This window comes from Lissotriton helveticus, chromosome 3_1, assembly GCF_964261635.1.
Source record: "Lissotriton helveticus chromosome 3_1, aLisHel1.1, whole genome shotgun sequence".
NCBI classification, from domain to species: Eukaryota; Metazoa; Chordata; class Amphibia; order Caudata; family Salamandridae; genus Lissotriton; species Lissotriton helveticus.
This window is the reverse complement of record NC_136061.1, coordinates 120103369-120128474: the sequence shown is the minus strand read 5'-3', so window position 1 is coordinate 120128474 and position 25106 is coordinate 120103369.

The window sequence follows — 25106 nt, the reverse complement described above, 5'->3', positions numbered from 1 at the left end:
CTTGCCAGACATTTAATGCGTCAGTTTCGTCCGTACTAGTGACTTCCGTGAGAGGTCTAGTGTTTTCAAGGTGGGAGTTGAGTTCATTAATGTCTAATTTATTCCAGTTTCTAGATAGTCTAGATACAGTAGGGTTAGGGGGGGTGTTAGGTAGGCGACCAATGGTAATAGTGAAAGTCACCATAAAGTGGTCGGACCATATAATAGGTAAGGGGACCTCACAGTTGATGATTTCAAGATTAGAGAGAATTGGGTCCAGAAGGTTTCCAGCTTTATGCGTAGGACCAGAATTATGTAGAATAATATTAAGAGCAGCCAGGTCCTGTAAAAGGTTGCTGCTAGTGGAGCAGCAGGGATCATTTAAATGTAAATTGAGGTCACCAATAATTGAGAAATTTGTGGAGTTCTGGATTAGTGGTGCTATGTACTCAGGGAAAGTGGCAGCCCCCGAACTCGCTGGGCCGGGGGGGGGCGATAAATGAGCAACCCGGAGAAGGTAAAGTTGGGAGACAGCGAAAGCTTAAAGAGACCTGCCTCGCTGTTAGGTATTACTAAGTCGTCCCATTTGCAAGAGTATCGTCTGTTATAAATTATAGCTATCCCTACCCCATCTTTCATGACTCAGTTTTTTACACCATAGGTGTAATTGTCAGGGAGAGCAGCGGCAATGTCAGGGCCAGAGTGATCTTTTAGCCATGTCTCGGTAAGGAATAGAGCCGCTGGTTCCTCAGAGGTAAGTAAATCAAAGATTTCCCTCTTATGTTTGACCAGAGATCTACAATTCAAACTAATCAGTGTCCGAGTTTGAGAAGGGTCTGTAGCAGTATATTTGGGGCGAGAGAGAGGAAAGTCCGATGAAGCTATGTTAGTTGTAGAGGGGAGGGAAGTGAGGAGGAGATAGCAAACAGAGCAAGTACGAGGGGCATGGTGAGGATTCATGATAGTGCAGTATGCACATTGGGGTGGCCTGAGTCTGAGGAGAGTTTCCCTAGTGTAGGCGCTCGGTGGACCAGAGGGTGGAGGGCCAGGGGTCATAGCCCCTAGTCCCGGCCCGTCGCGGACGGGCGCAGACGGGCTTGCCTTAGGCGCGCCCGCTGCACTCGTCCGCTGCTCTTCCTGAAGTTGCACATTAATATATGTGCTGGAGGGTAGTTAGGGGGGCATGGCCTCAGAGTGGGCGTGGCCAGCGGCCTCGCCGGAGATGGGGGCGGAAAGATTCTGAAGGACACAGGTCCCGTGACAGCGCTAGCTCCGCTGCACGGTGCCCAATTCAAATGAAGCAAGTAAGTTTTTGTTTAAAAGAAAGTACAAGTAAAATTAGGAGCGATTGTAGTGCCTACTCCTGGCTTTCCGCCTCAGGAGACTGGTTTGCAGTGAGCGCTCGTAGTCAGCGCTTGAAATACCAAGGGGGCGGAGGGCGTGGCCTCAGAGTGGGCGTGGCCAGCGGCCTCGCCGGAGATGGCGGCGGGAAGATTCTGAAGGACACAGGTCCCGTGACAGCGCTAGCTCCGCTCATATTGGCTATGGCAATGCTTGTTGGTAGCAAGCAAGGACAGTGCTGTTGTGGTGCTGAGTGATGATGTGGTTTGGCTGAGTGATGATGTGGTTCGGCTGAGTGATGTGGTGGTGCCCGTGAGTGATGTGGTGGTGCCCCTGAGTGATGTGGTGGTGCCCCTGAGTGATGTGGTGGTGTTCCTGAGTGATGTGGTGGTGTTCCTGAGTGATGTGGTGGTGTTCCTGAGAAATTGTGGTGGTGTTCTTGGGTGATGTGGTGGTGTCCCAGAGTGATGTGGTGGTTTCCCAGAGTGATGTGGTGGTGTCCCCGAGTGATGTGGGTGGTGTCCCAGAGTGATGTGGTGGTGTCCCCGAGTGATGTGGTGGTGTCCCTGAGTGATGTGGTGGTGCCCCTGAGTGATGGAGGGTGGAGTTGGAGGGTGGAGTTGGAGGGTGGAGTTGGAGGGTGGAGTTAGAGGGTGGAGTTGGAGGGTGGAGTTGGATTTGGAGGGTGGAGTTGGAGGGTGGAGTTAGTGGGGGGAGTTGGAGTTGGAGGGTGGAGTTGGAGGGTGGAGTTGGAGGGTGGAGTTGGAGGGTGGAGTTGGAGTTGGAGGGTGGAGTTGGAGGGTGGAGGTGGAGGGTGGAGTTGGAGGGTGGAGTTGGAGTTGGAGGGTGGAGTTGGTGGGTGGAGTTGGAGTTGGAGGGTGGAGTTGAAAGTTGGAGGGTGGAGTTGGAGGGTGGAGTTGGAGGGTGGAGTTGGAGGGTGGAGTTGGAGTTGGAGGGTGGAGTTGGAGGGTGGAGTTGGAGTTGGAGGGTGGAGTTGAAGGGTTGAGGGTGGATTGGAGGGTGGAGTTGGAGGGTGGAGTTGGAGGTTGGAGTTGGAGGGTTGAGGGTGGAGTTGGAGGGTGGAGTTGGAGGGTGGAGGGTGGAGTTGGAGGGTGGAGGGTGGAGTTGGAGGGTGGAGTTGGAGGATGTAGTTGGAGTTGGAGGGTGGAGTTGGAGGGTGGATTTGGAGGGTGGAGTTGGAGTTGGAGGATGGAGCTAGTGGGGGGAGTTGGAGTTGGAGGGTGGAGTTGGAGAGTGGAGTTGGAGGGTGCAGTTGGAGTTGGAGGGTGGAGTTGGAGGGTGGAGTTGGAGTTGGAGGGTGGAGTTGGAGGGTGGAGTTGGAGTTGGAGGGTGGAGTTGGAGTTGGAGGGTGGAGTTGGTGGGTGGAGTTGGAGTTGGAGGGGTGAGTTGGAAGTTGGAGGGTGGAGTTGGAGGGTGGAGTTGGAGTTGGAGGGTGGAGTTGGAGGGTGGAGTTGGAGATGGAGGGTGGAGTTGGAGGGTGGAGTTGGAGGGTGGAGTTGGAGGGTGGAGTTTGAGGGTGGAGTTGGTGGGTGGAGTTGGAGGGTGGAGTTGGAGTTGGAGGGTGGAGTTGGAGTTGGAGGGTGGAGTTGGAGGGTTGAGGGTGGAGTTGGAGTTAGAGTTGGAGGGTGGAGTTGGAGTTGGAGGCTGGAGTTGGAGGGTTGAGGGTGGAGTTGGAGGGTAGAGTTGGAGGGTGGAGTTGGAGTGTGGAGGGTGGAGTTGGAGGGTGGAGGGTGGAGTTGGAGGGTGGAGTTGGAGTTGTAGGGTGGAGTTGTAGGGTGGATTTTAAGGGTGAAGTTGGAGTTGGATTTGGAGGGTGGATTTGGTTTTGGAGGGTGGAGGTGGAGTTGGATTTGGAGGACCACGGTGTATAGAACAACAAACGCTGTACAACAAATGGAATAACCTTCTAAGTTTTATGTTGCTGCATAGTTCTATTTGAACACGGAAAATAATCCCGAAAACAACACTAATCAGTAAAACATAACATTGTCATCAAAACAAAAAGTTGTATTCCCGTATTACACATAGACATACTCTCTCGCCTATATGAAAAAAATCTATGTGCATGAAACAAATATATACATTAAATAGTGTTGCTTAATTAGAATAGATGCACAGTAACTTCATTAAAAGTCTACTGCGGTGCTTGCTTCGCAGCGAGTGTGTAAAGCAGATTAATATGATCCCATAATATGAGTGGATAGATGAGTCATTGTACATTTAGTGTAGACAGTTTTAGTGTAGACAGTGTGTCATTACTTGGTGGTGTTTACAGGTTATTCGTGAGTTAATTGTCAGGAAGGTCGCATGTACACTTTTGTAGTTAATACATTTCCTTTTATGTAGAAGCTCTGGGGAGAGCGCGATGTCGCACTTGGCAGATTTCACGTTTGTTTTACTAATAGAATACACAGCACCGGATGTACACATCCCCGCCAACACGCACATTATCCATCGCGCCATATTCATCACATGTAAAGGCCTTCGTGTTTACAACGAACAGCATGCAAATTACTTTCTGTCATACCCAGTGGTGAAACTGGCTGCCTAATAATAAATTGAACTCAATAGCAATACAAGAAAAGTTTAAAGAGACACGGCTGCGCGGCCGTGAAAGTGAAAGCGAAGTGAAAGCGATGACACGGCCGCGCTGCCGTGAGACGCGCTCTGTGGTGAGGGTGGGGCAGTTGTGAGAGGTGCCATGAGCCATGACAAAAGGCAGGAATATAAATACTAAGGACATAGATTACCTTAACCTTTTTTACATGCACTTTAAACAAAAGTCTAAACCAGACAAAGTCGATAGACTGAATCACCTTTATTCCTCCACTGTAATTAGCTTGAATGAAAACAAACAACAACAAAAAACGAGACTGGTCGGGTTTCAAGTACCTGCACAAAATTGCTGCTATTTGCACGTTTTACTATGCTTTCATCCCCTGGGCGATGGTGTGAATGCCAAACTGAAAACCGGTTCTGATTTCAGTCCCAGCTGGCTACACAATAAAAATAACACTGAAAATGAAAGATGCCCGAGAAAACAAGTGTGGTGCTGAGTGATAATGTGGTGGTGCTGAGTGGTGCTGTGGTGGTGCTGAGTGATGCTGTGGTGGTGCTGAGTGGTGCTGTGGTGGTGCTGAGTTATAATGTGGTGGTGCTGAGTGATAATGTGGTGGTGCTGAGTGGTGCTGTGGTGTTATGTTATGTTATGTTATTTTTGTCTTGTATAGCGCTCGGCTACTCAAAGAGTGTCCCGGCGCTTTATTGCAAACCTGTATCACAACATAACAGAAAAAAAAAGCAGAAAGGTGGGAAGATCCCTAACTAACAGTTAAAACTGATATCTACAGAGGGGAGGAGCCAAGATGGCGCGCGGGTCAGACGTGTAGTCCCTCGGCTCCGGGGATCGTCTCCGCTGTCGAGCCTCTCCTGCCAGATATCCTGACCTGAGGTGGCTGATTCCGACCGCGGACGCGCACCGGCGACCCGCCTTGAAATCCTGAAGCATTTGCTCTCCGGCAAGTGGAGGAAACGCTTGGACACAGTTGGCGGCCTGCATCGGCATGGTGACCGGGGCCTCGCGTGACTGTTGAGGCCGGCCGTCGGACACGCATTCCCGGGCTTGGTGACTGTGAGGTCTCGATCGGTGGTTACCGAGGGGCAGCGGACCCGGCACTTACGTCCCGCTGCGTTGCTGGCGCTGGGACAAGCTAACCTGGCTGAAATTGTGCCGTTACGGGCAAGTGTACTGCTATTTGTTTTGTCTTTTGCCTGCACCTCGTCCCACTAATGGTGGTGGGCTTTTGGCCTGGCCAGGTACCCGAAACTAAGCGGGACGACATATTGAATGTACTGTGCCTTTGTCCGCACCCAGACTACATCATCTGTTCCTCGCAGCACGACCTGGTTTTATTCTATGGTGCGCAGCCTGCTCCGATCCGGGGCTTCTTTGTCTGACGCTATGGTGGGCATATTTTGCTGTATCCTGAATATTTGCCTGTGACTTGTGTCTCTGAACACATTGTGTGAGAAGACATGTTTGACATACAGTGTGCTACCACTCATGGCTATGGTGATATCCTGGAAGCGGTTCTTTCCTTCCGCGCTATGGCGCTACGTTCTGGCTGCGCCCTGCTGGATAAGTTGGAGAGCTTGCTTTGTGTATCGCCCCGTCCTAAGATGGCCGACTCGCGGGGTTCCAGCACCGCTCTTTGTTCCACCTTCGCCTGTGCTAAGATGGCGACCATTGGGGTCTATGGCGCCCTCGTGACCTTCAGCCAGCCTCTGCTATTGACTACGGGAGGTCGGCTCCCGGATTCGTCTGCCCCTCTGGGGCTTCCGCTAAGGCGTGCACCTTCCCTCTTCGCCATGCTCACGGATCTCCGAGCTTCACCCCGAGTGGTGATGGACGCAAATGTCTCCCTCCCCGTCCCGGCTGTGCCCTATGATTCTGAGTCGGCGTACTCTGTACCCTTTGTGAGACTCCTGGTTTTCTCTGCTTCGGATACATCGAGTTACCCGCACCGCGGATATGTCCCTGGACTGTGTTCTGCACCGGCATCGCCTGCACTGGTCTGTGGTGGTAAGGAGAAAACGGGACAAGGATAGACACTTCTACTATCGTCCTGGCGGATTTCTTGTTGCTGATTGTGGCGGATGGGGGAAACGCTGCTGTGATTCTGTTTTACTGGTGTTATCATTGTGCCCCATTCCGTGCTTTTTGGACTATTTTTTGCCATCAAACTATTGACTCCTGTTTTGGCGCCGCTCTTGCGGGTGGGGCAGCTGGAGGGTTAGTCTTCTTTGAGTGGCCGGGACATGTATTGATGATGCTAGGGGACAGTCACGGGGGCCTCCGTTTGTTATTCGTGATTTGGGGATTCCTTATGGTTGTCTTGGATGGCTGGGTTGGAGGTTGTTGCCTTGTTTACACTGCGCGCTGCTGCTGTGCTTCCAGTGTCCTCGGCATATCGGGCATGTTATTACTATCGGGCTTCAGGCTTTCTGTTGCTACTATTTCCACGAGATAGCGGAGCTGGGAGACAGATAGCGGGCTCCTCCCCGCATTTCTCTCTTTTATGAGAACTTTAGGTTAGGGTTTTTATCTTTTTCTTTTTCTCTCTATATTTCGGGACTCCTTTTATTGGGCGACAGGCACACTGCTAGGGGGGGTCAGGCCGTAGCCAGCTGCAGGGGTGCAGGGTGGGGGGTCAACGGGGGGCGGGGTTACTTTCTTTTTGTTTTTCTTTTTGGTTCTATGGGCCTTCTATTCTTTTTCCTTTTTCTTTTTCCCCCTTTTTTTCTTCTCCTTTTCTTCCTTGGGGCTTAGACGTTTTCTTCCGGGTGCCGCGCAGCGACTCTGGTTGTTTTCATCCGTCATGTGTTGGTATATCCTGCATGTCCTACACCAGCATCGACTTGTTGTGCTACGATATCCTGCTTGTGTCTCTCCTACAGGAAAACCTTTAAAATTAGACCTCGGTCCTACTGTACCATATCCTTGTGCCTACAAAATGTTGCAATGTATCGTATGTGTGAGCCCTCGGGCTCTTTGTTGCACTGTACTTGCCTTTTTTCTATCAATAAAGGTCTTTAAAAAAAAAAAAAAAAAAAAAAAAAAAAAAAAATGATATCTACAAAGTAAAAAGCCAGGTTTTAAGGCCCTTCCTGAATGCCAGTAAATTGGAGGTACTACGCAGTGTCACTGGCAGAGTATTCCAAAGTTGCGGAGCCAACAGTCTGAAAGATCGACCTCCTATACGTGCCCTTTTTATACAAGGGACCACAGCAAGAAACAAAGACCCCGACCTCAGGGACCTAGCAGGATGGTAAAAAGCTAGCCTTTTTTGTAGATATTTTGCTCCTGAAGCATGTAGAGCTTTATGGGCCAAGGTCAGGGCCTTGAAGACTATCCGGTTCCGGATTGGGAGCCAATGGAGTGACTGCAGGAGGCCCGAGGTTCTAGCACGGCCGGGTAATCCAAAAATGGCCCGTGCTGCCGAGTTCTGGACCACCTGCAGTCGTTGCAGCAGATACTCCGGCAGGCCAAGATAGAGGATATACGAATAATCCATTCTCGAACCGATTATAGCCTGAACCGTTATCTTCCTGTGATCCTCCGATAGTATGGGAAGAAACTTACGGAGCATCCGGAGAAGACCGAAACAGGTGCCAGTAAGACCCAGAATCTGGGATCGCAGTGTCAGGCCATTATCGATCTTAATCCCCAGGTTCTTGGCTAACTGGGAGGAGCCTGCAGGAGGAAACATATTCGCAGGCCACCATTCCTGCCAGTCTGGATCCGATCTGCAGCCGAAGAAAAGTACCTCCGATTTATCCGAGTTGCACTTGAGGCTGTTAAGCTGGAACCAATTAAAAACAGCCCCAAGGCAACCCCAGATACTCTCTCCATCAAAATCCGCTCCTTTCCCGCAAGTAAAGAGGAGCTGGGTGTCATTGGCATAGGAAACGATCTGGGCCCGAAAGATTCCGCCAGTGCCGCCAGAGGGGTCATAAAGATGTTAAAAAGAGTCAGGCCCAGCACTGAGCCCTGAGGGACTCCGACACCCAGTGACGTCATCTCGGCGGAGCTGGAGGAGGCCCAGACCGTTTGTCGACGGCCAGCCAAGAATGATCGAAACCAGCTGAGCACCGTCCCCCTCAGACCGATCTCATAAAGTCTGGCGAGGAGACCCTCGTGGGGGACGGTGTCAAAGGCCGCCGACAGATCGAGCATCACAAGCATCGCTTTGCCTCCTGAATCCAGCACCTCCTTAATTGCCTCCGAAACTTCCAAAAGCGCTGTTTCGGTGCTTAGGTTGGTGCGGAAGCCGGATTGAGTGGAGTGCAGTAGATCATGGGATTCCAGATAATCGGAGAGCACCTTGTGCGCGTGCTTCTCGAGGATCTTGGCAAAGGCGGGCAGAAGCGAGATAGGCCTGTAATTAGCCAATACCTCTGAGTCCAGGCCGGTCTTTTTAAGCAGAGGGATGATCATCGCCCGCTTCCAGGCCTGAGGGACTACCCCCTCACTGAGAGAGCGGTTCGGAAGAGGATTCACGATGGGATTAATAACTTCAGCCATTTTAGCCAAAAATTTGGCAGGGCATGCGTCGAGAGGTGATCCTGATTTAAGGCAGGCCATCAGGTCCAGGGACGAGGAAGCTGAAAGTGGTGGAAAGTCTGCCAGAATCGGGTCTGCACTAGCTGTTAAAACAGAGACACCCTCTGAATAGTAAGAGACTTCAGGCCCCTTCAAGGGAAAAGAGTCCTGAATCAACTTGATCTTGGAGGTGAAGAAATTGGCAAGGGCACTCACCCATGCCTCCGTGGGGGTACCTGAGTCGAGGAAGCACGAGGGGCCATGAATACCCTCACGATGGCAAATACCTCCTTACATGAATTGGAGGCAGTCTCAATTCTCCTTGAAAAATAGCCTCCTTTCTCAGAGAGAATGTCGCAATGGTATGCTTTGACAGAGGCTCTGTAGGCGAGTTTAGCCGCCGGATCGTATTGCGAACGCCACGCTCTCTCTTCCACCTTGCACTGCCGTCGTGAAGCCACCAATGCTTCGGTAAACCAGGGGGCGGACGCCCGTTTTGCAGTATTGCGAGGAGGCCTCACCGGGGCAAGATCATCCAGCCTCTCCGTGAGCCACAATTGCAACAGCTCTGAATCCCTTTCTAGGTCCCCTGTCAAGAGGCAAGGGTGAGCCAGACATGCCTGTGCCAGCAGTTCTGGAGTCACCCGATGGAACGCCCTCGATCCTTGGCAAAACTGCCTGGGAGGAGCACTAGATGGTTTTCTTGCCTCCGACACATAGTACTTGACCAACCTGTGATCCGACCATAGCACCTGTAAAGGTACTGACATCTCTATAGAAGTCGTCGAGAAGACCAGATCCAGGATATGGCCCTTTTCATGCGTCGGTCCACAATGATATGGAGAAAGGTCGAGAGGAGCCGTCACATCCATCATTTTGATCGTGTCTACATCCGTTTCATCATCCATATGGATATTGAAGTCGCCTGTCAATATGCAGTGCTCAGATCTGAGTACCAGTGTCGAAATTATCGACTGGAGCTCTTCAAAAAAGGTGCCTGTCGGCCCTGGGGCCTATAGACAAGAAGTCCTTTAAAAGATTGGTGCTGCGATAATACTATGGAGAAAGCAAGGGATTCGCATCCCATAATAGCCTCCATAGGAACAGTGGTACAGGTGGCTCGTTTATTCACCACAAGTGCCACACCCCCCCCCTCGCCCTCTCAGTCTATCTTGCCTAAGAATATTATAATCAGGGGGGATAGCTACAGCAATATCGGGGTTAGAAAGCTCCCCTAGCCACGTCTCAGTCAGCATCAGGCACAGAGGCTTTTCTGTTACCAGAAGATCATAAATATCCAGAGCATGCCGGCTGAGAGATCTGGTATTTAAAAGCAAACAAAGATGTTTGACGCTATCTACCTCCCTGTCTAACATGGGAGCCCAATTTTTCTGTGGCAACCATCCACAGTCAGGGCACCGACTCTTACCCTTGTAGCGGGCCGGAAATACCTTACGGCAGGAACCCCCCATCTTTTGTAAAGACCGGAACTCCTGCGCCGAATATTGGAGCATGATGGTAAAAAAGAATAAGGGGGCCGCCAGAGACCAGTCCAGCCCGTCGCCCTAGACGCCTACGGGACGCTGACGGGCGCAGACGGGCTGGACTCTGGCGTGACTCCGGCGTCACTACGGCGAGAACTCTGCGCGAGAACGCTGCGCGTAAGGGGATCGCTTTATATGCAGGCCAGCGTGTCCTTGCAACAGCTGGTCTGCTAGCAGAACTGGCGCCGCCAGGCGTCCAGAAAACTACCCCCAATATGGCACCCAAACCTGCAAGAGACCGGGGAAACCAGGGACCCGCCAAGCGCGGTGGAAAACCAATTATTGTGCAAGTGAGGGAGAGGCGCTCTGCCTGAAAACAAGGTACAACCAACAAAAATGAAATGAAATAGCAAAACGGGATGATTTTAAAAAACGCTGCCGCGTTATTCCTAGTATGCGCTGCGAAGCAGTCTTGTGTGTCAGGTAGCTGTAAAGTAGCTCTAGATGGTAGGAAGGAGCCCGCCTATAATGCCCCCTTATATGCAGGCCAGCGTGTCCTTGCGACAGCTGGTCTGCTAGCAGAACTGGCGCCGCCAGGCGTCCAGAAAACTACCCCAATATGGCGCCCAAACCTGCAAGAGACCGGGGAAACCAGGGACCCGCCAAGCGCGGTGGAAAACCAATTATTGTGCAAGTGAGGGAGAGGCTCTCTGCCTAAAAACAAGGTACAGCCAACAAAAATTAAATGATATAGCAAAACTGGATAATTTTAAAAAACGCTGCCGCGTTATTCCTGGTATGCGCAGCGAAGCAGTCTTGCGTGTCAGGTAGCTGTAAAGTAGCAACAGATGGTGGTGCTGAGTGATGCTGTGGTGATGCTGAGTGGTGCTGTGGTGGTGCTGAGTGATGTTGTGGTGGTGCTAAATGGTGCTGTGGTGGTGCTGAGTGGTGCTGTGGCGGTGCTGAGTGGTGCTGTGGTGGTGCTGAGTGGTGCTGTGGTGGCGCTGAGTGATGCTGTGGTCATGCTGAGTGGTGCTGTGGTGGTGCTGAGTGGTGCTGTGGTGGTGCTGAGTGATGCTGTGGTGGTGGTGAGTGATAATGTGGTGGTGCTTAGTGGTGCTGTGGTGGTGCTGAGTGGTGCTGTGGTGGTGCTGAGTGATGCTGTGGTGGTGCTGAGTGGTGCTGTGGTGGTGCTGAGTGATGCTGTGGTGGTGCTGAGGGGTGCTATGGTGGTGCTGAGTGATAATGTAGTGGTGCTGAGTGATAATGCGGTGGTGCTGAGTGATGTTGTGGTAGTGCTGAGGGATGCTGTGGTGGTGCTGAGTGATGCTGGGGTGGCGCTGAGTGATGCTGTGATGCCTAGCAGGAGATGACTGGGAATAAAAGAGATGACGCAGGCTAGTAAGAGAGGTGTAAAAATAGCCTGGTTACGGTAGTATAAGTGCGTGAAATATAGTCAATGGAGGGCTGGTCTCACGCAAATATCACACATATTTTCTGCACACAAATAATGCAACATTTCTTTCACACATGTATTAAATAAACCACACATTTCAGCAGAGCTAAATTATCACACATTGCATGCGCACATGAACTGTACAATGTTTGTGTCCAACACAGACCTACCATAGCAGCGTACGAAACTTACTAAGGAGGTGCAAAGCAAACAAAAAAACGCCTGTATTATTAGCTCTCCAGGCGCAGCTAATGGCATTGAAACCGAGCGGCATAAACAACACATTTGAGCAGAGCTAAATTATTATAGATTATAAGCGCATATGAACAGCTGTACGATGTTTATGGCCAACACTGGCCTATAATAGCAGCGTAGGAGACCTACCAACTTTCACAAACCCAACATATTGATCGTAACATAGCATTATATGATGTAATATGATAATAAGTTGCTATTTAGATGTATTGCTACCTGTAGGAGTGGTCTTTGTATTAGATAATTGAAAGTATTTATGCATCAACATTTTTTTTAATGAATGGTATGAAAGCAGTTTTGGTAGAATCAGTGTTTGAGCTTGTTTCATATCAGTGATAAACACATTAAAGCAGTGCTCCTGGGGTCAAGAGAATCTGTTACTTTGCCCACATTGTGAAGTGGGTGCATTTGCCAGGTCAACATGGCAGTTACAAACTGCTTACAGACTCTGCAGTGGTAGGTCTGAGGTACTTTTACAGGGCTACTTCTGTGGGTGCACAATCCCTGCCGCAGGCCCACTGGTAGTATTTGTTTTACAGACCCTGGCACTCTCAGTGCACTGTACTAGGGACTTACAAATGTGACAATCATGGAAACACCAATCCATAATACAATTTACCACAGGAGCACTTGCACTTGCACCTTGTAGTCCACGCAGGTTCAGGTGATTCAAAGAGGTTTAATTCAAGATGGTACAAGATCACAGCAAGACCAGATCTAGACCCCACCAGGAGCAGCCAGTAGTCAGCTCAGCCCAGTCAACTGTGAACATTTGACTCCTAACATTCCGTAGAATAACACCACAGCAAGATTCCACAGAGAGAGCAAGAAATACATTGGAGTCAAGATACAACATACCCCCTTTCTTCTCTATATTAATGAAACACAAGAAAGAAGAACCACAGATTAGGAGAACGCAGGAAATAAGAAACAAGAAACCATAGAAATAAGAGAGCATAAGAAAAGGAATAGAGAAGCATAGAAGAGAGGCAAACCCAGATATAGAACCATGCTCCCTCCTGTACACAGTACAGAAAAAGGACAAGAAACATAGTCATAGAATAGGAAAAGAGGAAGCACGAACGACTGCCCAAAAACACACCCTCTGGCCAGAACGGGAATGTAAGGTGGCTGAAAAATGAAAAACCAACAGAGCAAGAAAAATGACAGAAAAGCAAAGTAAAGCTCAGAATCCAAACGAGACACCAGGAAGATGACAACACGTGGAAAACAGAAATGAAGAAAGAAACAAGGAAAAGTATAAGGATAATCCTCACCTCACCCAAGAGAAACACCATCATCAATACAATTTTTTTAAATATAATGCAATGTCAAAAGTGCATATTAATAATTCATAACTATATGAGAGGTTCGGGAGGACTATAATCCGAAAACAAGCCCATGAAAGATAAAGCAATACAGCAGTAACAGATGGGACTAAGGGACATATGTATGAAGCTCTAATGGGTTCGCAAACGCCGAATTTCGCAGGATTTCGGCGTTTGTGAACTCATTTTCGCTAAATGGTATGTATGTAGCAAATCTGAGTGCAAAATAAGGAATCGCAAATTTGCGATTCCTTATTTGCGATTGCATTCAAGGAATCGCAAATTTTGCGATTCTTTAAATGCAATGTATGAAGCACCCAAGTTGTGCGATTTCTCATTAAGAAACTTGAAGTTGGTGGTAATTTGTGATTTCTTTCACAAAAGCACTTTTTTGCATTTGTGAAAGTGCTATGTGGCGCACATACATGCCCTTAGGGCATGTATGTGTGCCATATGCGCACACATGTGAATTTCAGGGGTGCATCAGGGTGTCCTTATGACACCCTTGCACCCTTGAAATTATTCTCAATTTGCGTTTCTCAAATTGCGAATTGCAAATTGAGAATAACTTCACATTCAATCCTATGGGCCTCCTGGCCCATAGAAATGAATGGGAAATTATACCTTAATTGCGATTCGTAATTTTCTAATCGCAATTAAGGAATTTTAAGAAATCGCAAAAAAAATGCGATTTTCTACATACATACCAATTTGCAAATCTCAAATAGCGATTTCTAAAAAATCGCTATTTGAGATTCGCAAATCTGGATGTTGATACATCTGCCCCTATGATCCATAGGAACCATAGTCCTTGTAAAGTTGACATTGTGAAAACAAAAAGGGTTTGAGAGATGTCAAAAGCAGATGTTGGTAGGGACCCAATGGAACAAATGGATAGGGAACCAATGGAACAAACTTTGACAAACTGGGAGTACTCCCATACACACCATATGTAGGGTAATTAGATTGAACAAACAATGTCCGTGTGAGGACAACATTGCGTGGAAAAAATCCATGCAATGCACAACAATTATGAAAGTGCATTAACTTAACACACAAATGAGTAGAAACTCATGACATATTCCAAAACGCGAAAGGAATATTTTGGTAGGAACCCATGCAAATGCAAAAAGGACTGTAACCCTCCCATAGATCCTTTGTAAGAGAGAAAACAGAATAGTGTAATGGACTCTTGACGGCATTTACCAACTTGGCGTATACCTCCGGTCCATGCACAAAAGAGTTGAAAGCAGACCAGTGATCCACGCCGGTGAGCGACTACTCAACCGAGCTTCTGAAGACAAAAGACACCCTAGCATAAGAGACTAGATGTAAGCATGCCTAATGTGTCACTGTACCTATGTGACACAATACAGTGTTAGAACATGCGACAAAGATCGGTGCAAAATGTTATCACTATGGAATGGCAATGTGAAAAATCAAATGTATACAGAGAAAAGAATGCTGCCAACGTACATGTGACCGTGTGAGAGAATATGGTGCCAATGGTCCCATCCTCGTTGCCAAAAATGGTAGTGATCAAGTCCACGCAGGTTCAGGTGATTCAAAGAGGTTTAATTCAAGATGGTACAAGATCACAGCGAGACCAGATCTAGACCCCACCAGGAGCAGCCAGTAGGCAGCTCAGCCCAGTCAACTGTGAACATATGACTCCTAACATTCCGTTGAATTACATCACAGCAAGATTCCACAGAGAGAGCAAGAAATAAATTGGAGTCAAGATACAACATACTTTAACACTGAACAGCAGTGAGAAAGTGCGCAGAGATAGTAAACCAGCAAAAACAGAGTAAAAACCGGGAGGTCAGAAAGCAAAAAGACAGGGGAAGCACGCCAAAAGATGCCAGGTCTAACAGTGTACCATGGTATTTGTGGAAATGCATGAAAATATTCTTCACCGGGTGTGGCACTCTTCTTCAAGTAAAGAAACAAAACAAGGGCCGGGCAGTTTCGAATTTGCGTCACAGTACACGACCTAGTATAATAAATCACTATGTCGGACAACCATTTGTATTGATTGACTCTTTGTTTTTATAAAATATTTTAAGATTTTTTGGCATCAAAAAATACAACACAACATTTATAAAGATACACAAATACACAATCAGTGAACCGAAAGGAAATTGTCAAAACACAGTGTGTAAACAAGAAAATTGCCGTACATAAATAACATAGACAACTGTGAAAGGCCGCTAGGAATCAACTTAATACACTCCTGAATTGTTGATCTGTTCTCATGTTATTCCTAGCCATAGCACTTGATGTTTAATCCATTGTGTATCTTGTGTTGGTTCTAACAAGGAGGTTTTTCTATAATTTAACAGTCCCCTTGTTCAGTTTATATTCAGGATTGGAGCCTCTTTGACTGATTGACCTGAGGCCTTTCACAGTTGTCTATGTTATTTATGTATGGCAATTTTCTTGTTTACACACTGTGTTTTGACAATTTCCTTTCGGTTCACTGATTGTGTATTTGTGTATCTTTATAAATGTTGTGTTGTATTTTTTGATGCCAAAAAATCTTAAAATATTTTATAAAAACAAAGAGTCAATCAATACAAATGGTTGTCCGACATAGTGATTTATTATACTAGGTCGTGTACTGTGACGCAAATTCGAAACTGCCCGGCCCTTGTTTTGTTTCTTTGCATAATAGTGGTCCAGGCCGGCCAGTGACAGGACCCAAGCCTTTCCCAGTTTTCCCCACTCTTCTTCAAGTGGCACCATTCCAAGGGGAAGACATATAGTAAGTATTCTATATTTAATGGAGTATTATATTCTAGTGTTCATGGTTCGTAGCGCATAATGTAGAAGTTTCCTGTAAAAGGAAACGGTCATTTAAGATTCCTACAACACCAGTGAGAGAGAGAGAGAGAGTGACTGTGTGTGCGTGCGTGTGTGCATGAGTATGTGTGTGTGTGTGTAATTCTGGTGTTCTTCATATGTTACAGGGATTTCCAGAAACTCTGCAATGTACTGCTATCTCAATTGGAGGAGCCAACATTTTAATTGAACATGACTGGGCTGAGTTCACTGCACCAGCACTTGACCCGAGGAATCCAAGCTATTGTTCTCCCACACTACCCCACTGAGAATATGTGCTAGTGCGATATCCATGCCTTCTAGGATACTAACAGTACGCAGCTGTTTTCATACCCAATTCTATTCTTTAGAATAGCGCACACAAACACTGTACTAAGAAAATACACTATATATGTGTATGTGTGTGTGTGTGTGTGTTTAAAAGTGTTTATTTCAACAGCCACATCGTGTTTGTTAGTACATGAGTAATAACAACACAGAATATAATTAAAACAGCATGAATGCATATTGTTGGCAGTGAGAATTATATTAAAATTTTTAAATGATTAGAATGTTCCTAGCACCTGAGCACTCTCCCTACAGCGTGAGAGAATGGAATAGCTAACCTGCCTCAAGTTTCTTGGGTTTCAGTATACTGCACACCTGTTCACAGCAGATCAGCTGAGGTGATTGGTCTTCCGCAGGGAGAGAGTCTTCCCTCTGAAGGGAAATGCACATCATCTGGGCTCCGCACCGGTCCTCTCTGTATCGAATGGATGTTGCTGCGCTCAGGTTGGGTCTTTGCAGGTGCAGAGTTGCCTGTGCAGGAAGGGAGAAGTTCTTGCACACAAACAATCCTTAGCGGTATATTCCGCTTCCTTTATGTGCAGCCGAATGCAACACACATTGGACGAGGAAGTAGCAAGGAGAAATAAAGATATTTCCCTGGTTAAGCTTCACTCGATACCTGCACTATTTTGGCACAAAATAAGGTTTACTGCCTTTCATATATCTTGGTTTATGACAAATCCATGGGTGGATGCATGGAAACGCTCACGAACCACGCATGTAACATCTACCCGAAGTAGTGTAACGCAATGCAGCCCAAGGAGAGCTGTTACGAGCTGTTATTTTACAAAGCCTCACAAGGGGACTCAAATTGGCCCTTCCGTGGGTTTGCAGTTCTCAATTATTATTGTGCGTCATGGCTGCCCCAAAAATGTGGCACAACTACGAAGGAAAATGTTAGTAAATTTGGGCCCATAGTGGGCAGACCAGCGCTATATCTTTTTCTAAATATGGTGCAGTTCATCTCTCTACTGTTCCACTATGCAAAACAGCCCAGCAATTTATTTGCTCTTTTACATTGCATTTCAGGAAGTAGTAGTAAATATGCCCGTACATGAGAGAAAGTAAAGTGGAAGAAAATAGCCAAGGAAATGGTTAATCAGAAACTGACATTATTTACAAGACCACAAGAATTATGCGGTATGGGGCCACCAAATTATGTGACAGGGTTGACCAAATTATACTGCAGCAAAAGGCAAATAGTGCTGCATAATGTGGCACATTTGTAGGTCTTGCGTAGATAGTGCATTCGCTTTCTCTTTGAGACATTTTATTTACTGATAGTGGGCTTGGAGCAATCCTATTACTCAGCATTGTTGGTCAGTTCTGTGGACAGCACTTCCCTCTTCTTGCCTGTGACCCTCCCCTAGTGCATGGTCAAAATACTAGTCTCCTTATACTGCTCACAGTTTTGGGACCTTTTTGGTTCTCTTTGTTGAGCCACTCTACAGAATGCATCTTTCCTATCTGGCTCTGTCATCTGCTCTATCCTGTTGTCTGTCTGTGTTTACTTATTTCCCCATCTCATTGCCATGCCCCCACCCTTGTTTATTTACCTTTCACCACTGTTTCCAATTGCATCTCGGCCATATCCCTACTGTGTTTCTTTTAAACAATTTAAATTTGGCTGAGTTTATGTTTTTAAGGCGTGACTGTGAGGGACCATGCATGTGTTTGTTTATTCTTCTCTCTAGCACACATGTTATCACATTAAGGGAACTGAATTCCTGTTATACACACACTCACTTTCATTCTATAGCCTTTGAGATAAGAAAATGTGCTTCCAACGCTCTCTTCACTTGCAATGTTATGGGGAAATTTTACGTGTTCATCAGCCTCAACTGCCACTAATCTGCAGTTAAGGAGACCCTGCACTGCTGTGTGTTTTGTTATGTGCAGACCTGTGGCCTTGGAAGCTGGGGAACCCCAGTCAAGCCCCAGCAGCGGTACAGCTTGCTACGATTGTGGTGCATATTAGCTAATGTGGACATCTAAGAAAACACAATAATCCAACCCCCCACCTCCTTAACATGCAAGTGAAAGAAGTATGGGAAGCACATTATCTTATCTCAAATGAAAAGGGCCTTGCATGTGAAGGCTTGCTTATTTACCTTTATTCCACCTCGGACAATGATGCCTTTCATTTGTTAAATTGGACAGCTGTAAACAATATTTGTAGCTGAATGTCAACCACAACCTAAGTTTTATTCCCCTTGACCGATACTGCCTTTCAATTCTTCTGTTAGACAGCTTTAAACAATAGTTGTGAATGCAAAAACACATGATGTGTGCAAGGTACATGGGAAAATATTACCTATCAATAATTTTATCTTACGGGAGTCCTAAAAACTATAAACAGGGCAACATTTACATTCAGCTTTACATTTATCCTAATCCCACCCAGGACAATGCTGCCTTTTATTTGGTATGTTACATTACTTTTGAAACAATATTTGTGGCTGCACCTTAACAGTGCCTTTTTTGCTGTCGGAGCACAAAAGAGCACCCTCCATGGTCTCTTTCCCTGCCAACACACTCAACCACCCTTTGACCACCTCCATTATATAACACAACTGTCCCTTCACCCTCCTCCCTTCCCCAGCCACACTTCCAAGCGAACAGGGTCTCTGCAAGATTTTAATGACTCACTCTCTCCCCCGAACCATTGCTTTTCAGCCTCAGACAATCCAGACATCCCTCGAGGCCCCTCCTCTCCACCGGATCTCTACACTCAGCTTCTATCCTTGTACTAACACTCAGACCTGGTTGCGCGTCTTGACGAGTTATCTCTCCAATTGTACCTTTTTCTCATATGAACTCCATGAACTGAAAGCCCTCTCACTGGAGCATCTACCCCTGCTCAGTTCTCTCATTTCCTCAGGAAAGCTGCCCATAGTCCCCTGCTGTCGCAGTCACTGGCCTTGACCAGCACTCCTCCCACTCCTCCCTAACGCCCCATTCCGCCTTAGAGGAATGAAGGTCAATCTTGCGACCAGTGACAGGGTGTGTTGTGTTCCACGTCCCCAAGAAGACACAGGAAACGATGGGGGCTTTTTAGGTACACGTTTATTTCTTCTCATACAGCATGCATATACTCTGGCCTCTTGCCTCGAAGTCCTACCCAGGAATGTCCCTGTCCCCTCCCCTGACCGGAACTGGTGTCAGGTGTCCCCTGGCCTCTGCCCTGTGCCCCAGGGTCCTAGTGCCCTTGTCCAGGGCACGACATCTCCCCCCTTGTTGCAAACAAACATTTCGCCGACTGCTGCCTGTGGTCAGAGAGATGTGGAGAGATATATATATATCCAATTTCCACTCTCTACGTGTTCCATTATCACGCCCAAGAAAGACGAGAGAGACGGACTCTTAGATTAAACAGCAGCCGCTGGTAACTTTATTGTTTTTTTCTTTTTTTCAAGTGCATTGCTGTGCCCTCCACCAAACATGTTTCAGCGATCCCAGTCACCTTGCTCGCTGGTCAACTAGTGTTTACACCCCCTCTAGGTTTTAAATTCAGTACTACCAATCCCTGGTCGCCATCAGTTTCATTAACATAAACAACAGACTTGAACAAGCATATACTACTTAGAATTCATAGCATAAAAGACAGACTCCATTATTCGAGAAACGTATTAAAAACATAGTATGCTGTTATATCAAAAATTGTCATTGTAAAACACAATATATATAACATGTATGTACATAATAAATTATACATCCAAATAAATAAGTGTTTTAAAAGTAGATACCAATTGATGTATAATAAAAATACAATCAATAATTTTCTATCTCTTCTTCAATCAAACCATAATGACCTTAGTAGTAATTTTATATTATCTATACAGGATATTGCTTGCTTGTTGCTTTTATATTGAAGATAGCTGCCATCACAATGTGCAAAAAACAATACTATTGTGCCAAAACTAAAGTGCATACGTGCAGAACAGTTAATAAACTCCCAGCTGGGAGTCTAGTACCTTCAATAATTTGAAAAACAGGGGATCAGGGTACAGTAGGCAAAATAAATATAGCTAGCAATCAATTTCTTTTTACTGTACAAATACATGTAGTTTTCCCCCGAAAAAACTCCAGCAATCTAAACATTTGATATTACAGCACCTCTAAATTATTGATGAAAGAGGTAACTTTCAATCCTTCCACTACTTAAATCAACATTACAGATATTGTTGCAATGTATCACAATCCATCGTGGTTACTTAAGCCCTATTTCCACTGAATCTTTCTAAATGTATCATCATTTAAGTTATAAACCCATCCATTTCCAACTCAGCTTAAAGCCACTCCAGCCGCGCTGTATTGTGGAATAAATAAATCTAAAACCATATCGTAATAAATATGATAAATAACTAAAACCACTCTCAAAAGCTGTTAAACAGAATTAATACATCTAAAAACCTTCATTATTTCATGTTAAACTCATTCTTTCAAAGAAAATTGTGCAAGTCTTCACAGATGTTGAGACCACGTGGACTTTTAGTCTCTAGTTCCACAATGTATTTGGTCTCCAATCGGCGTAGCTATTTCTCTCTATCTCCACCCCTTTTACTTCTTGGAACGCTATCTATTACAAAATACTGCAACACATTCAAATTGTTTCCATGCTCTGCTTTAACATGCCTAGCCACTGGGTATGTGGGGTCAGGATTGACCGTGGCTCGCAAGTGCTGCAATATTCTAGCTTGCACTGGTAACTTTGTGCTGCCGACACACTTCAACCCACAAATGCATCATTCTCAACACATACATGGAAAATTCAGTCTTCACGTTTAGTGCCCCTTAATGTGAATTAGATTATCCGAAAATGCATTTGTATATGACACTGTGTTAGTGCTAAATTTGCATGCTCGGCATGAGCTACATTTAAAAAAAACTTTCCTAGATGAGGGCCAGCTGTCCTTAATGTACAATTCCGGACTAGTCTTCACCAGATCTGACCTCATCGAATGGGCTTTGCGAAATATGAAATTGGGTTTATGTGGATATATTATATTCAGTACAGAGTCAGTCATAACTATCGGCCATTCCTGGTTGACAATCTTTTTAATGGCCTGAGATTGTCTACTGAAAGTAGTAATGAACCTGCACTTTCTCTCCAAGCTACTTCCTTGACCTGTTACCCCTGAGGGCTGTCCCTCTCCCTGAGTATCAATTTTTTTTTCTGTAGGAGGGTACCTCTGTCAAATTGGTTAGCTTTGCGTAATGCAATATTCAGGTTTTTCTCTTTGTACCCTCGTTCCAATAACCTTTGCTTAGCGTTTGTTTGAGCTTCCATGCGTGCCACCTCTGTACTGCACGCTCTATTACTCCTAAGAAACTCTCCATAGGGTAGGCTTGCTATTGTATGGTGGAGGTGAAAACTACTGGCATGTAGCAAGGTGTTTCCTGCCGTTGGTTTCTGGAAAAGGCTAGTTTCTATTCTGCCATCCTGTATCTTTACCAGAATATCTAAGAAGCTAATGGAGGAATTATCAATATGGTGTGTGAACCTTAAATTCAAGGAATTGATATTAATTTTGTCCACAACTTTCATGGCCTCACCTTCTGTTTCTTTCCAAATGATGAAAATATCATCAATAAACCTCCATAGTCTCACAATATGTTTCTCACACAGCTCTCCATGCTCCCCCTGAGGACATGCTCCTCCCACCAGCCCACATGTAAACATGTGTAGCTAGGGGAGAAGCATGCCCCCATCGCCACACCCTGTGTTTGCCTGTACACGTTACCATCAAATAAAAAATGATTGTTGTGTAAACACCAATGTATCATTTTCAGCAGCATCTTATTATGATTATAGTATTCAATACTACGTTGTTCCAGAAAATATTCCACTGCCTTCAGACCATCAGTGTGTTTTATACAGGTATACAGGGATGTTATATCCAAGGTTACTAACAAATAGTCTTCCTCCCACTGAATTTCATTCAACTTTGCTAAGAAATCACGGGAGTCCTGAATATAAGAGGGTAGTTTCATTACAAACTCCTGCAGGTAAAAGTCTACGTACTTGGGCGTGTTTTCAAAGGCACTGTTGATGGCAGAGATTATAGGCCGCCCTTGTAACGGATCAGTCCATTTGTGCACTTTAGAGATGAGGTAAAATGTCGGTAATGTAGGATGGGTTTTAAGGAGAAATTTCAGTTCTTCTTTTGTAATTAGTCCCTCTCGTACCCATTTATTCAGTTCTTTTGTGCATTCTTCATTCGCTTTATGAACAGCGGTTCCATTTGACAGCTCATAACAATCAGCCTCATCCAAATGCCTAAACGCCTCTTCTCTGTAAACCTTTTATCCCAGAGGACAATATTGCCCCCTTTATCGGCCTTGTTTATCACCACCGTGTCATTGTTTTTCAATTTAGTCATTAACTGGAAGTATTGTTTATCTCGTTCATTCTTTTTGGGTTTAACTCTGCACGTTTTTGTGTGCAATGTCTTCAGTTCCTCAGTTACCCTCTCATGGAAGACATCTATCGCGTCCCTTGGCATTACAGGGACGAAAGTAGAGGATATATATATATATATAGATATATATATAGATATATATATCTATATATATATCTATATATATATATATACACATATATATATATATATATATTATATTATATATATATATATATATATATTATAATATATATATATATATTACCTACTGGCGGTCGCCAGTAGGTATATATAGTTAGGATTTTTTCCCTATGGGATTTTTGAAAATTCTATGTCTAATAACTTTGGCGTTTGTGGACGGAATTGGCTGAAATTTTCTGGAAAATGGAACATTTTGTTTCTGAGCAGCCCCTGGAAATTTGGGGGGGGTTCGTCAAGGGGGGCCGAGAAAAAAGGGGGGTCCCAAAACGTGTTTTTAACATTGAGTTTTCCATAGGGCGGTCTGTCGCACTTTTAGCCCGAACGGCTGAATGGATTTGCACGAAACTTGGCAAAATTGTAGAGACTGGTAGCCCGATGTGCCTTTTGTAGGTCTCAATATATGTGCTCCAGTGGATTTTGAGAAATTAACGTTTAAAAAAAGATATATATCTGTAACAGCGGACTGGGCAGCTCCCGGTTCGCGGACCGGGGCGCGTACCAAAACTTCGCGTAGCGAAGCTGATTGGTTATCCGGCGTCTGTAAACATTCCAAACAGTCCGGAGCGGCCGCCATCTTGTCTCTCGGTAGGATTGAGAGACAAAAGGAGGCCAAAACAAAGGTGGAAATAACCATAAGGGGGCATAGTAGATCCTCCCTGACCCCTTAGGTTTAATGTGGAGGCTTTAAAAGGGCCCCGCGGGGCAAAAAAATAATAATTTTTTTTTTTGTTTTTTTGCGTGGGTAGCGCCCGGTCCGCGAACCGGGAAGCGTTCTGGGCAGCGTACTGCAATGAAAAATGAATGATAGACTTTTCAAATGCTGTATGTTAATTGATTGTTGGTTTTGTTGATTATTTTTTATTTTTTTTATTTTTTAAGCATTTTTTATTGTGTTTCATAATTTATTAAACTTTCTAACATTTCATTGTCAGAAATTTCATAATTATCATGGAATATACATTGTAGTCTCTGAGGTTGTAAAATGTCCTCATTTGCAAGGAGGTTATCTACTGCTTGTACACATTGCAGTAGTTCTTGGTCCCAAGTTTCATCCATAAATTCAATCTCATTTGGATCAATGATTTCTGTGTTGGACTCTGGAAGGACAATTTCAAATGAAATTTTTTGTTCGCTTTCCATTTTCCCTGAAATTTGCATAAAAAATATATATATTAGTAGAGGTAGGGCACTGTTGGGATTAATTTTAGATAGGCAGTTTTTAACAGTGAATTTATCTTTGGGCAGTGTATAGTATCAGAGTGGAAGTAGGAATATAAAAAAGTGTATCTAAATTTATAAGTACTACAGAGGGATAGTATATAACTAACAGAAAAAGTTTGCCATATTAACTTAAAGTGCACAATATACTTCAGTTTTAAAAATAACAACTTACCTTTAAAAAGAAGTTGAAGTTATTAATGAAAATCCTATTGAAATGTACACCAGGAAGTAGTAGTCAAAATGGCTGTGTTTCCTTCTCTTCCTTTATATATATTCGGGTACATAACCAATCAAATGTCAGGTAAAAAAAGTAGAAAATGAAAGTAACATTTTAATTGGTTGTCAATTCCAACACTTCAGATGTGTTTTGTGAAGTAATTTACCTCACGGTATTTAGAGAGGTCTACAGGCTAAATGGCTAAATGGAATTCCAATCAAATTTGTGAAAATGGTAGGGATTGGTATGTAGTATGAGCTAATCTATATTTGGTGAAATTGTCTCAAGTGGCTTTTGTGTGAACTACTTTCCCACCTTTTTTGATGGTGCGCTTCCCAGGGAGCGACCCGGTACGCGAACCGTTGAGCGCCCCGGTTCGCGAACCTTAAGCGTTCCGGGAGTCCACCATTTTGTGTTTCGGTCGAATTAAGATACAAGATGGAGGGCAAATAATGTTCAGAATGGGTAGAAGGGGGCACGGTAGAGTTATCTTGACCCCCTAGGTTTTCTGAGGGTGGCTGAGGAGGCTTATATGTGCGAAAAAAAAACATTTAAAAAAAAAATTTCGCGAGGTTAGCTCCCGGTTCGCGTACCAGGTAGCGGCCCCGGTAGCGTACTTTGTTGAAAATTAGTGAAAAATGTTAGAGTTAAATAATAATTGTGAGTGATCAGATGTAGGGTAGCTCTGAGAAGAGCTTTTGGGTTTATGGTACATTTAGGTACTTATAAGTAGGTACCAATGCACATTCTTAAATTCAGAGTGAAAATTCTGTTGCCCTCATCTGAGAAGTGAACTCCATCTCCTCTGTAGATATCTTGCATGTAGTAACGCAAGTTATTGTTGTACAGGGAGCCCATTCCATGGTCTCTCATGTAAGCTGAAACAGATTTGTTTACATGCTTCCTCGACTTCTCAATTTGTGGAC